Source organism: Gracilinanus agilis, chromosome 5, assembly GCF_016433145.1.
Source record: "Gracilinanus agilis isolate LMUSP501 chromosome 5, AgileGrace, whole genome shotgun sequence".
Lineage (NCBI taxonomy): Eukaryota > Metazoa > Chordata > Mammalia > Didelphimorphia > Didelphidae > Gracilinanus > Gracilinanus agilis.
The window spans coordinates 9,753,521-9,768,833 of NC_058134.1; positions in this window are offsets into that span (position 1 = coordinate 9,753,521).

The following is a 15,313-nucleotide window of genomic DNA, read 5'->3' on the forward strand; positions in this document are numbered from 1 at the left end:
GATTGAGTTAAGACATAGGTTGCTGTGCTTAAGGAACTATCATTCTTTTCTTTTCTTTTTCTTTTTTTTTTTAACCCTTGTACTTCAGTCTCATAGGTGGAAGAGTGGTAAGGGTGGGCAACGGGGGTCAAGTGACTTGCCCAGGGTCACACAGCTGGGAAGTGGCTGAGGCCGGGTTTGAACCTTTAAGGAACTATCATTCTACTGGACAGTGGGGTCCAGAAACAGATGGCTGTAATAAAAATACGTGCCTTAGAAAGAGGCAAAACAAAGTTCCAAAATCATAGATTTGGGACTTAGGAAACAGAGGTCGTTTGTTCCAACTCCTTCATTTTGCAGCTGAAGAAACAGGCTGATAAATATTCGGTTACATTTTTAGATTCATATATCTAGAAATATCCAGAAGGAGGATTGGACCCAAATTTTCCTGATTCCGAGTCTAGCACTCCAGCCACTAGACTATATTGTCTTAAGCCTCATAGAAGATTTGAGGGGCACATGTCATTAGGAGCCAGAGGGATCATGGAAGTTTTCATAGATAACATGGAATTTGACAAAGAGAAAAAGGAATGGAAAACCAGGCAAAGCAAATAGCCCAAGTAAAGACATGGAAACATAAAATCATGCATGTTGAGGGAGCAGAGTTGTACAGGATCAATATAAGATGAGCCTAGGAATGTGGACTTGGGTCAGCATGTCGAGGGTCTTAAAAACCAAACAGAAAAGAGTCTGACCACTACTCGGGAGGGAATACTTATGATTTTTGAGCAGATTAATGACATGATAAGGTTTATACATAAGAAAGATTATTTTAGCAGCCACATGCAGAATTGGATTGTATTGGGGTAAGGACATAGGTTGGGGAAGAAGATATTTTAGGAAATGACTCCAATTGTCCAGATGATAGGTGCTGAGCATATGAACTAGGGTGATGGCCCTGAGAACAGAGAGAACAGATAGACAGAAGAAACATCATGGAAGCAGAATCCACAAGAATAAAAATATTTCCCACTGGTATGAAGGATGGAATGGAATGGGGACAGAAGTGAAGCAGGAGGACTGTCAGGAGGCATTGCTCTAGGTAGGTGATAAGACCCTGGACTATAGTGCCAGAAGTGGGACTAGGGAGGAGGAGATGGACTCATGATCTATTGAAGTGGCTGAACTAATGAGACTTGGGATTTTGCCACCATGCTTCACCTGCCTTTCCCTTCTGGCTCATCAGGTCCCTTTTGCTACTGGTGAATTTTTCCTGCAGTCCACTTTGAGGATGGTACAAGACTTGCCATACTTCTTTTCTGGACTTTATCAAGCAGTCACCTCCCCCTTTTATATGTCATTCCTTTCCCCATTAGAATGTGAACTTCTTGAGAGAGTAGCTTGTCTTTCTTTTGTTTGTATTTGTATCTTCATTACTTAGCACAGTGCCTTACACATAGCAAGTTCTTAATAAATGTTTATTGATGTGACTTGATAGTTGGGTAGATATGAAACAAGAGGGAATTAGAGTAATAGAAGAGAGTGGATAGATTATAAAGATGGGGAGGGAGAGTTATGAGTCTGTAAAAGAAAAAGAGGAAGAACTATAGGAGGCTTGGAAAGAGAACCAGTATGCTAAAGAAGAGAATATTGGAAAAGGCTGATCACTTGTGTCTAGAGCTATAAATGAGTCAAGAAGGATGAGGCCCAAACGTGAAAAGGCCATTGATGTTTAGGTCATAGAACCAGAGATTTAGAGCTACAAGAACCCAAGAGATGATCTACTATCTCCCATCCCCTTTCATTTTATAGGAAGTCCATCAATTAGCATTTATTAAGGGCTAACTATGTACCAGGCTAGAAACTCTATCAACCAAGGCAATTAGGACAATCTGGCACAGTGCCTTCTTAATGAAAACCATGCTGGCTCTTTGGGATCAGTGTTTTGCTCTCCACATCCTCACAGTTTATCCTTTCAAAAATTATATGTTCTAGGATTTTGTCAGGTATTAATCAAAATCAAACTCATTGGTTTATAGTTCCCATTGAATGAAAATTGGGATGATGTTTGTCCTTTTGTGATCCTGCTATATTTGTTACCTTCTCTGAGATTTTCAAATGATCACCAATATTAGCTCAATAAAAATTCTTCCAATGCCAAGGACATATTTCATCTGTGACTATTGAATTCATGAAGAAACAGCTCCATGACATGTGTCTTCTTGCCTTGGGATTCTATCTCGTGAAATCCACTTTCGGTATATCATTCTGAATCCAAAGATCATTCCTTTGGCAGAGAAAACAGAAACAGAATAAGAGATGAGTATTCTTTTCCTTATGGTCTATTTTTTCCAAGGTATAGCTGGCTACAAGTCTTATTCTTCTAGGTCTCGAGTAATCCATAGGGGGCCTAATTCACCTCCTTTGCTGGGCTCTCTCATTCCCCATGTTGATTATTCATATTTTTTGGATTCATGTACAGAGATATGAGGCCAGACCTTTTGTTGTTGGGTTTCCTTATGTTGGATGCTGTCTCTCATGAATGGGTAGAACTTCTTCCTAGCTTCCTTCTTCCTATGTTGCTCCTAATATACTCCCCATGGTTGTAGTCTTAGAAGATCAGTGAGGGTATTTTTCTTCCACTCTCTTCCTTTTAATTTTTTTTTAAATTTTTTTAAACCCTTAACTTCTGTGTATTGACTTATAGGTGGAAGAGGGGGTAAGGGTAGGCAATGGGGGTCAAGTGACTTGCCCAGGGTCACACAGCTGGGAATTGTCTGAGGCTGGATTTGAACCTAGGACCTCCCGTCTCTAGGCCTGGCTCTCAATCCACTGAGCTACCCAGCTGCCCTCTTCCTTTTAATTTTAAAGTTATCTTGAATACAATCCCAAGATTATTGGCAAATATGTTAAATTGAATTGCAAAAAGAGAAATTCCTACCTTGAGAGGCCATGCAAGTTGTCCAGAGTCTCCTAGCCTGTTTGTGGAAGAATCTAGCTGACCAAGTCATTGAACTGTGCTCTCTCCTGGCATGCATGATGTCTATATTTCCAGTTTTATGTAGTGGAGGAGACAATATATATGTAGCACCAACTTTCATTCTCTGCAAGCAAAATCTTATCAGGGCAAACTTGGAGAAACATCAGTTCCTCTTTTTTTCTGTGAAATATTCTTGGAGATAAGTTATTGCTTACAAAGACTACGTTGGCCATGGCTTATGATCCTAGGAACATAGATTCAGAGCCGAAAGCAATCTTAGATGTTGCCTAGTCCATTCTCCTCATTTTGCAGCTAATGCCAGTTCAGAGAGTTTAAGAAATGACTCGCCCAGGGTCACACGGCTATGAAATGACCTTCAGGAAAATATTTTCAACACATGCCACCTCTTCCTCTTCCCTTTGGCCAAGATGTCTCCACTGTACCCACTAGCACGGGTTTCTCTGTACCCACTGTGCCCACCAGCGTTATTTCTCTGGAGAAGTCTCTGGACTATCTGTCTCAAGTCTAGCACGGCTCCCGTACTTTGCGGACGATTCCTTTGCCCTTTGAGATTCTGGCCCCCGTCGTGCCAAGGCAACGCTGGCTCAGGGCTCCAGAGAACAGAAACCCTGTCACTTGGTTCTGAAAGGAGAAAAAGAAAATGGTTGTTTTTTTTTCAGTGAAATAACTGCTTTCCCTAAACATGTGCACAGTTGATCAAATGCGGGATGTTTAGGTGCCAATTACTAGTCTTTGATAGACTGTCAGCTCCTGTCACAACACTCGTTGCACACAGGGACAGATTTAGATGTCCCTCCTGACAGCTCCGTGTGGGCCGTGAGGGGCTGGCAGTTACATTTCAATCACGGGGAGCGTCTGTTTCTTTCTCGGGGCTCAGGCTGGTTCATTAGGCGGAGTTTCTTTGTGCCTTCCGTCTCGATGCTGTCACTGGCAGAGGCCTCCGCTCCGGTGATGGACGTCCCCCTGCCTCCTGTTTTCCTTTCTTCATAATAGGCATCTCGCCGCCTCTGGGAGACGCTGGCTCATGGGTGTCCTGTGGGAAGGGGGCTCTTCAGCGGCCTCGTCATTGTCTCTGCTGATTACAGTTGTGGGCTGGCTGCGGATGTCTGGCGGGACGACTCTTGGAAAGATGTCATCTTCCACATGGATGCGCAGCTGGCAAGGAAGTCAGTCGTGTTGAGGGAAACAAAGATGAGGAAGCGAAGATAAGCGAACTGTCATTCGCTGTTTAGAAAAAGACTTGGCGATCTTTGAGGACTTTCATCCGTTCATCTGGAAAGTCGTGATCCAGAAGAACTTTTAGGACCCCAGAATTCAGGGCTCCACCGCTTCCGTTCCGGGCCGCGTGTCTGGATCCCACCTTTCACGGCCCTAAACTCAAGGCTCCTTTGCAACGTGCTCCCACTGCGGGCTCCCACCGACAGAGGAGCATCTTTCTTTTCGTTTTGGTGCACTTTGGGGATGCCTTTTGTTGTCCGATCCCGGGCGTTTCTGCCTGTACCCTGCACGCCACTACCATCGCCACCACGATAAACCATTTTTAGATGACATTAGGAACTGTCAAAATAAAAGGAGGCTGTAGAATGATAGAGGCAATGGATTGATTGTTTGGGAAAGGGGCGAGATTTGGGAGAATTCTTGGTGAAAATCTCCTTCTACCAGGGTAGGTCCTCATCCTTGTTGCCACTCAGTGTCTCGGGGAGTTATCCAGAGTACTGAACGATGACATCATATAGCCATTGTGGATTAGAGGGGGGATTGGAATCAGATTTTCCAGGCTTTAAGGCATCTCTCTGGCCACCACACCATAAAAGTCAACACCCGGGGGCAGCTGGGTAGCTCAGTGGATTGAGAGCCAGGCCTAGAGACAGGAGGTCCTAGGTTCAAATCCGGCCTCAGACACTTCCCAGCTGGGTGACCCTGGGAGAGTCACTTGACCCTCATTGCCTACCCTGACCACTCTTCCACCTAAGAGCCAATACACAGAAGTTAAGGGTTTAAAATTAAAAAAAAAAAGTCAACACCCATGTAACACAATGCTCACTCTCTCCTTTGCGTCTCACAACAGTACATTGGAACTTGGGTACATATATTATAAGTGTCATTTTATAGCTGAAGAAGAGGCTAAGCCTCGGAGTGACTAAGGGACTTATCCAAGGGCACTTAGCTAGTGGGAGAAGCAGCACTTGAATCCATGTTTCTTGACTGTAAGCCCAATGCTCTTTTTGCTAGGCTAAAGCTTCCTCTCTTTAATCATTGAATTCTTCCCTTGTGTGACACCTGAAGTCATACATTTCAAGGTTCCGGAATGTGATGATGCCAATGCAAAGACTTTTTCAGACATTTGATGGGCCTTTTGCATATAATAACGGTTTTTGGTGGTAGATAATAAACAATAGGCTCAGAAGCTATAAGACAAGGAGTGTATGCACAGGAATATAGAAACGAGCCAAGCTGAAGTCTGAAGCCATCCTTTTGAGAGCTCACATGCCCATGTCCTGCCAGTGAAACTACACTGTTGTGAATCATCAAGTATAGTAATCTCAGAAAAAAATGGAATTACACACCACCCAGATAGCAATGGAGAGATGTGAGGTGGGGGGACCCGGGAAAGAGTGTGGTACACATTTTCAGGTGCAACAACTTTATCAGATGTTTTTGTTTTGCTGATTTTCTTTGTTTCCAGGAAAGGCTCAATTTTCTCACAGTGGTGGTGTTAAGTGGCCTGTGGTGGGGCAGAAATCACTGACTGAACAACAAAAGGCAGCAATAAAGAGTAATGAAAAAGAAAAGAAAGGTGCCCTGAAGGTGTGAGCCTGCAGTAGTACCTTACCCAAAGAGCCTTGAGCTTGAAAAGAGGCATGAAAGATGGGATCTAGAATGGAACTGGTTGGGTTTTGTAGTGAAGATATGATGTGATCAGAGAACTACACACACACGCACACACACACACACACACACACACACACACGCTCAAAGAGACGTGTATTTAAGATCTGTGCCATTAGAAAGAGTACCTACCATCAAACATGAAGCCTTTTAAGTATCCAGGTATGGGCAGGAGACAAACTGGATTTGAAAGAAGCCCTCAAACTATTGAAATCATGAGTCTTTCAAAAGACCAAGGAAAATCTCAGAAGGATGATGTTTCCATAAGCCATAAAGAATTATAAAACTCTGCATACCTTTTGATCCAGCCACACCACTATCACATTTATTTCCTAAGGTGATCAGGGAAAAAAGGAAAAGAATTTATATGTTTTCTAAAATATTTATGGCAGCTCTCTTTGTGGTGGCAAAACATTGGAAATTGAAGAGATGTCCATCAATTGGGGAATGGCTAAACAAGTTGTGGCTTATCACCGTGATGGGATTTTACTGCACCATAAAAAAATGCAGAGCAGGTTAATTTTTTTTAATGTGGAAAGATCAACATGAAATTGTGAAGAGTTCTTTAGAACCAAGAGAATGTTATATACAGCAACAAAAATGCTGTTTGAAAAATGACTTCTGTATGTCCACCTCCAAGAGAAAGAATTGATAAATAGAAATGAACACGATATAGTTTTATGTACACACATTTTTTTGGTCAAATGATGCTTTCTCTAATTGGGGGAAGGGAGGAGTTAGTTAACTGGGTATTCTATTGAAACAAAGAAATTTAAATTAAAAAATAAATATAAAAAACAAAAAGATAGACTCCCATTTGAGTTCAAAGCCACCTCTCTACCATAGCACCAGCAATCCAACTATCACCTTTGTTTCCTCACCATTGGAAACTTGGGCTCCATCCCTGGAAAGGTGGGACCTCATCTTGCTTGGATCTAGGATTCCATGCCACTGTGTAGCCCACTATTTCCAGACCATGGTATCTACATTTTCAGTTGCAATTCTCGTCCCCCTTGCATTTCTCTAGATCAACACAGAGCAGCATTGAGAACAGGAATTATCTTTGTATCTCCAGTGCTTAGCAGAGAGCCTGAGACATAGGAGATGCTTACTAAATTCTTGTGGCTTTATTTGACTTTACTTCCTCTTATTACTCTGTTATTCCTGATTTCACAAAGATATTTATGTTCCACTGATATAAAAGATGCAATTTCATACTTGTCTCAGTATTTGATGTAGGAGCATGAACGGTGCTTTCTTAGGAACCAAAAGAAGAGATGTCCCTTCTGAAGACTAAAAAGATTGAATGAAGATCTTAAAATTTACCAGGAAGCATTCTCATCTGGCCTGGGTCTTCTGCTCATTGATCCATAAATCTTAAAGCATTACATAAAGGCTTTCTTAGCCACAGCATCAACATCATTATAATAACCAGTTATACTTGTGGCCCTAGGAAACTGGTCAGTTTGCTTTTGACCAAAGACCTCCCTGATGTCCTTGGAGAATCATTTCTATCCTCTCTTTCAGGGCTGTGACAATTTCCATCATGAAAGTCTTTGGTGTCTCCTGGAAGTTCTTGCTCAGGAAATATGCTATAGACTGCCCTCCATTCAGTTTTGAGGTCATATTGCCTCATGCAAAGCCATGTTGACTATCTGAAGACCAAAGCTTGCCTGTCCCATACAGCTTGCCATGTTAAAGGAACAGTCCCATACCAGACCAGCAGCCTTCATTCATGTGGGATGCCTTGACCATTCCAGTCCTTCTTGGGGAATCCCTTTTTGTCAAAGGTATCTTCTCCTGATCCTCACCTCCATGAATTCTACTGAGCATGCCAAGTACTCAGTAAATATTTGTTAATTTGATTTGATATTGGGGAAAGACAACCATGTTTTTTCTATTAAAAAACAAAACTTGTTCAAATATTCTGTAAAATCTCACAAATAAAAAGAAAGCATAGCCTTTTGAAGAGTCTATTTCAAGATCAGCAGCCAGGCTATGGAAATTAGCTATTGATCGGGGAGGAGAAAGAAAGCAGAAATGGATTGGAGAGAGGTACAGAAAGGTTGCCAGGGTAACACTTTTCTGATCAGAACAGCATGTTCATGGGTTTTGGTTATGCGCTCTGCATGCTTTTGTTTGTGGCTTTTGTATTCTTGATCTGTGTGTCTGTCTGTCTGTCTCTCTCACTGATAACTACAGCCATAGCTGTCCTTGTGCTCCATTGCCTCTGTAGCATTTTGAGTCTGTGCCTCATGACTGAGTACTTCATCAGGCAGCAAAAGGTTGAGAACAGGAAGGTATGTCCGAATGACACCTAGTCCAACCCTTTCATTTCATAGCCAAGGAAATTGAGACCTAGGAAGCTGAAGTGACTTATATTTGTGAATTGATTTAGATCTATTTATAGATTTAAGTTTAGAGCTGGAAGGCTTGAAGCAACACCTAATCAAAGACCCTCATTTTGCAGTTGAGGAAACTGAGGTTTGGAGAAGTCAAGCAACTTGCCCAAGGTCATTCATCTTGTAAGTGACAGAATCTGCATCTTGACCAAACTCCACTAAGAGCAGCCCTTTCCTCACTGGATCAGACCTTCATTGGCTAATAGTCAAAGATTTTCCACCTTTTTTGGGGGGGAGCAATCCAAGTATTTCTATGGAACAAGATTTTGTTCCTGTTCCCCTCCTTTCCATTGATTTTTTAGTTAGAGTATTTAAGCTGTTCTCAGCCTCTTAACATCTCCAAAGAGGATCTTTGAAGGTTAGGCTGTGGCCACCTTGATGTTGAGCTTCTCAGGATTTAGACAGGCCAATCTTTGGTCTATAGATCCCTTGGGATCCCTTGATCCACACTGAAGGTCTTTGAACTGGGGAAGGATGCCAGGGTTTGCTCTCTTGTGAGAACCTTGACAACCTAAGTTCTCCCCCAAAATCCCGATGAGATAACATCAGAAAAAAACTCTGGATACTGTTGAGGATGGGAGTTTTCTACTACAAAATGGCCCTTCTCTCCTTTCCCCACTCACTGCCTCCCAGCACAGAGACAGCAAACATGGTTGAGGAATTGTTGTTGCCGTTAGCAATTTCGTTCATCGCCAGCCACTCTGTGTGTAAATAAATTCTGTTTCATGTCCCTATATGTTAATTTCCTTCTTATCAATTCACTTCATGAGCTCAGGCTTCAAATAAACGACAATGAGAAACAAGAAACAGCTTATTAACATCAATCTGTTTGCCTCCTCAAAGACTCTGATGGAGACAGAAGAAAAAGGTATTTTAAGCATGGCTGAAAGAAACTGGCATAGATCAGTCACTGTCCATGAAAAACTAATGCCCAGCTGCTTTCCAGCTTCACTTGTCCCAGCACCTCTCAGGCTCTCTCTGAGGCTTAGGCAAGTGGTCTTTGTATCATCTTGGGTGTACAAAGGAGGAAAGGAGCCCTCAGCTTCTTCCCTTTGAGGATGGGATAATGCTGGCAAAGCCACTTTGTTTTTCTAGGACTCAGTTTCCTTATTCCTCATTTGTAAAACGAGAGAGTTAAACTAGGTGGTCTTGGAGGTTCCTTCTAGCTTAAGAATTATGATCTCATCACCCTAGGATTTATACCAATGAAATTTGCAAAGAGTATTTCTTAGTGAATTCCATAGTGCCCCCCAGAACTCTAAGAGAGGGGGGGCAGTTAGAGGCAGTTGGAGTCCTGGTATAAAAAGGTAGTTCACCCTTCTTGCAAGGTTCCTGAGGCTTGGCTCTTGGCTCTGGGGACACATACTCTGTGTAGCTGCTGGAGCCATTCAGTCTCTGACAGCCAAAAGCTGTTTTACCTTGTTAGGCCTTCAAACAAGACCACAGTCTACCTTAGTTTAGCTATCTAGGTTTAGAAAGAAGAACATTTAGAGCCTTAGATAGGAGATCAGCCATTCAAGATACATTTCCCCCTTTGTGGGGAGGGGCTGCTTATTTGACATAGCTGTTTTCGGTAGTTTCTCCTTACCTATCAATCCTAAGCCATTTCCCTCCTTCCCATTCCCAGATATCATTAAACCCTTATCATCTAGGAACAGTGTCTGGATACAGATAATTTGGGGAAATACTCACATCCTCCATAAGCCAAGTTCCTCTTACTAGTGGCTCTGAAGTTGATCCTAACCTCTGAGCCAGTGAGCTTCTAACACATCAAGCTTCACCTATTCTATCCTGTGGAAAAATAATACAGAGAAAGATATCACCACAAGGAGGTCTAGCCTTTCCCCACTTACCATCTTGGCCCTGAGGTTACCAAGCTAGATTATCCTCCATTACCAAACTGTTAACTGACTTCCAACTGCTTAGAGGGAGGGGAGAGGTGAAGGGGTACTCCATAAGCTCCTGACCCTCCCATCTAGTCAAGCCTGTCTGTGTTTCTCCAAAGCCAGGGATTAGGGAGACTTCATTGTCACTGACCCCTGTCATCTTACAGTTTCCCTAATCCTACACCCATAAGATATTCATTCATTCATTCATTCACAAACATTTCTTAAGCATATAATATGCTTAATATATTAACATTAATATATTATATTAACATAATATATACTATATTGTTCTAAATATGTATTAATATTAACATAATATATATTCACTATACTGGTAAGTCAAACATGTATCATCTTCCACATTTTGTAGTTGAGATGAAAGTCACAGGTAAAAGGACTTTCCCACAGTCATATAGGAAGTCTTAGAGATGGGTTCCAAACCCACATCTGTTGGGCTCAAACCCAATTTTCTTTCTGGTAAACCACAAAAGCATAGAATTTAGGAGTTAGAAGTGATATTACCAACCATGTAGCCTAACCTATCCTGGCAAAACAATATATACTACCATCTATTTGACAAGTCGTCACTTATTCCATCTGAAACATTCAAGTATGAAATAGTCTGCCACCTCTGGGGGCAGCCTATGCCACTTTTGACAGCTCTGTTGTTAGGATGTTTCCCATTTGTCGATGCTGGAGGTAGGTGAGGATGGGAAAGACTGTTGGAATGGAAGTTCATGAAGATATGAAAATGAACTTCTGTGGTGATCACAGAAGCCATCTCACATGTCCTCTTTGAGTCTCAGTTTCCTTATTTGTACACTAAGGATAATAATCCTTATAGAAGCCATCTCACAGGATTTTTTTGCAATTCAAATGTGACAATGTGTTTGAAGGATTTTATCAACCTCAAATCACTATATAAATGAGAAGTATCATAATCATTACTATCACATAGTTTCTCTGTATTCTGAGTTCTAGAGAGGCTGGTCCTAATTTGGGGGCCTGATAGGAGAGGGTTGTTAAGAGAGATCTGAGGCACTTTGGCAGCAAACTTCAGACTTTGATCCTGTAAACCAGTTCTTCACCTTCTCTTTTACTTTCCTGACACAAACCCACTGAGATACGCACTGACTTGAACACTAGAAATGCCTTTTCCTGAATAATGTCTCAGTGCATGACTTGTCCAGCTCCTTTCATTCAAGCTCTGCCTTCTCCAATTCATCTTCTATAAAGCTGACAAATGATTTTCATTAAACACAAAATAACTGTCAACTCATGAAAAAGTCTTATGTTATATTCTCTCATTCAATTGTGTCTGACTCTGTGACTCCATGGACCATAGCTGTCAGGCCCTTCTATCCACCACCATCTCCCAAAGTCTACCCAGGCTCATGTTCATTGCTTCCATGATGCTATCCATCCATATCACCCCCTGCCATTTTCCTTTGGCCTTCAATCTTTTCCAGTATCAGAAGAGAGTGCCATTTTCTCATTAGGTCACCAAAGTATTTAAGCTTCAGCTTCAGTAGTTTTCCTTCCAAAGAAGAGTCAGAGTTCATTTTTTAAGCATTTATGGAGTTGATTTCTTTGCTGTCCAAGGGACTTTCAAACATTTTCTCCAGCACCCCAATTTGAAAGCATCCCCAGAATCCTTATTGTTGATGCCTAGAGAGCAAGTTACCCAATAAGCATTTTGGAATTGCCTACTACCAGGCATTGGGCCAAATGCTGAAGATACAAATAAACATGTAGACCAGTTCCAGCTCTCATGGAGCTCATACACTTTTCTGTTTACTTTTTTCCAAACCTTTACCCTTCTGTCTTAGAGTCAACACCGTGTATCAGTTCCAAAGCAGAAGAGCAGTAAGGGCTGGGCATTGGGGGATGTGGCATGCCAAGGGTCACACATCTAGAAAGAGTCTGAGGTCAGATTTGAAACTATCTCTAGACCCGGCTTGCAGTCCTCTAGGCCACCTCGTTGCTCTCTCTGATTGGCTTTAAAGCCCTTCACAACCTTTCCAGTCTTCTGGCACATGGCTCTCCATGCACATTGCAATCAAGCCAAAGGGGGCTTCTCAACAAATAGGATCCTCCACTTCATTTCTTTTAAGGCTCAGGTGAAGAGTAATCTTCTATAAGAGGCCTTTGCTGATGCCCCTCCATCATATCACCTTCTACCTGTTTTGCAAATGCCAGTATATGCATGTGTTGCTTCCTCTGGCAAAGCTATACATTTGTTGAAGGTCTCTAGACTATTTTCATCTTCATTTTTGTATCCCACATGTCTAGATCAGTGCCTGGCACAGAGAAGACACTTACCGTCAATCAAGTCGATCAATCATTACTTGTCATGCAAATGTAATATAGTTGACAGAGCACTAGACTGGGAATGCTGGGTTCAGATTTTATTTTTGATCCTTAATATCTATGTGACCATGAACACATTTCCTCCCCTATTATTTAATGGTGACAGTGTGATGACGATGCCTTGTCCTGCTCTGTCAGCATTGCTACAGAGGTGAACTTAAGTCTTGTTCTGCTGTACTTAGACTCTGGGTAAGCACATAAGCCCAGATTCCCTTCATCAGCTGCCACAGAAAGTCTAGTAGAGGTTTCCGGGCTAATTTCTATAGAATATTCCTGTTTCCCTGAGTCTCTCATCAACGTTGGCAACTGCTGTGCCTGCTCACCCAGGGCCTGAGCCACTCCCTCCAAGGTAATGGGTGATGCTAAAGTAGTACTGGTGTTCCTGCTATATTTGCTTTGCATCACTGACTTCCTGGAACCCTTCTCTGGGGATAGGAACCTGGGAATCAGCCCAGCTGGCACCATTCAGAGAAGCAATGGAGCACAGAACCAGAGGTTCAAGGTTCCTTAGAGGTTATTCACTCCAACTCATTTTAGAGATGAGAGAACTAATGCTCAGAGAAATGAAGGGATTTTTCCCATCGCCAAAGGGCATTGAATAGCAGAATCAGGAAGAGAAAGCCAGGTCTTCTGATTTCTTTTACAAGGACAGGCTTGACCTGCCCAGATTTGATCCTTCCCCCAATTTTGTTGCCTGCTATATTGGGATTCTGGAATAACATGAGCCTTGATCCCAGAGTGACATAGCCACCTCTGAATACTCACTCACCACACAGCAGTGACTCAAGTCCCAATACCTGAGTGCTATTGCACTGTGTTTGTCTCCTTGCATATAGAAGAAAACTCAAAAGACCCAACTCCTGGTGCTCTATTGTATTGTTGTGCTAAACCACTCTTTGTTGATATTCTTATTTATGCTGATCTCTGCTCTGGCCTTGTTTCTTGGCTAACTATCTGGGTTTGTTGATTTGTAGGAATTTTTGGTTTTATGCTTATCCAATAGTCTGTTTACCCTTTTGTATCATAGCATGGGTTCTGACTTCCTTCCCTCAACATATTCTGTCTTTCTAAGCATATTCAGTGCCTCTAATCATCATCATGTGTTGAAGGAGGTAGCGCCTTTATAAATGAGGGGGTAAGAAGGCATTTCATTTATAGAAAAGAGAGAAGACTTCTGACAAGATGCCTGAGTGAGAGTTGCAAATAAATCCAACTCTACCTCCTTAGCTTAGAACAGGATAGAAATGTGCCATGTTACTCAAAAGAATACTAATGATTAAAAGAAACAAATGAAAATGAATACACATAGCAAAGCCAAGAGATTAAGGAAATTATCAAACAAAGGCATATTTCTAATAAAATGAGGCAATATTATGGGATAAGAAAATTCCAGGAAAGAGATACAAAAGAAAATAATTACATTATATATATATGCATACATATATAAATACAAACCAGAATAGAGAATGGAATGGTCACAAGAACTGCTAAAGGTTTTTGAAGGCCTATTAATAGAATTGAAAGAAGAGAGAAAGAGTGTACTTATCAATGAAAAAATGCAAGGAGAATCTATGATTAAGGACAGAAGTTAGAAAATATTAATAAAACAGTGTATATCTCCAGAAAAAAGGAAAATGAATCAAGATTTCAATGATACAAGAGGAACTATTAGAGCAAAATCAAAAAGCAGCAAAATTGGGAAAAGAATTAAGGTCTGTAGAATTAAGGAAATAATAATCAACAAGCATGTTTAAATACTTATTTTCTCTCAGGCACTATTCACCCAGGAAAACAGAACTTGAAGAGAAAATCCAAGAATTATTAACCTTTCAAAAACATGATGAAAACCCCAAAAATATGTTTCATGAAATCATGTTGTCAGTAAGTACTATCATAAGAGAGCAAAGTTCAGATGGACAACAGCCACTGAACATTTCTAGGGAGGAACCCACAGTTTTTCTTACATAGTAATATGTTTGCCATGCTCTAGATTTTCCAGGGCAAAGAGAAAATATTTCTGTAGCCAGAATGACACACATAACATACAAAGGATATCTTATCAAATTCTACTAAGACTACTCACAAGTAAGAAAAACTGAAAGATCATGGTACACTTAAAAGGAAAAGTAGTTTACACACAATAATAACTTATCCTGAAAAGTATGCATTGTCCTATTCAAAAGTTGACTTTTAATGTAATGATTATGGTCCAAGTCTGAGTTTATAGGAAATCAGAAGGAGGTAGAGTCTTTTAAATGTAAATATAATGGACAGAAGATGAATCCAATATGTAGACATTTGAGCAGGGGAATGATTTGGGAAGAAAAAGATACCATTATTCCTTGGAAGACTCACTTTGTCAAGGGATCACTAAAGAAATGAAAAAATAAACCCCATGTTTTCTCCAGAGAGAAATACACTGCAGAAGGAAAGAAGGGTGAGGAGAGGGGTCTTAATATTTCTTGAAATAAAGTCACTACTGGTGAAAGTCATTCAAGCAGAGAAGTGAGGGTGGAAAAGATATCTCATGAACTACACGCTTAGCTGATTCTAGTGAGAAAAGGTTAAAAATCATTAAAGTATCATGAAGAGAATAAAGTAACTGAGACAAGAACCCTGGAGCTAAGCTGGGTGGAGAGGGGAAAAGAAAAGACTGAGATCAGAGTGTTCTAAGAACTACAGATAGCAGTCAATCAGTTCGTTTCTTTCATTTTTCCTTCCTTCCTTCCTTCCTTCCTTCCTTCCTTCCTTCCTTCCTTCCTTCCTTCCTTCCTTCCTTCCTT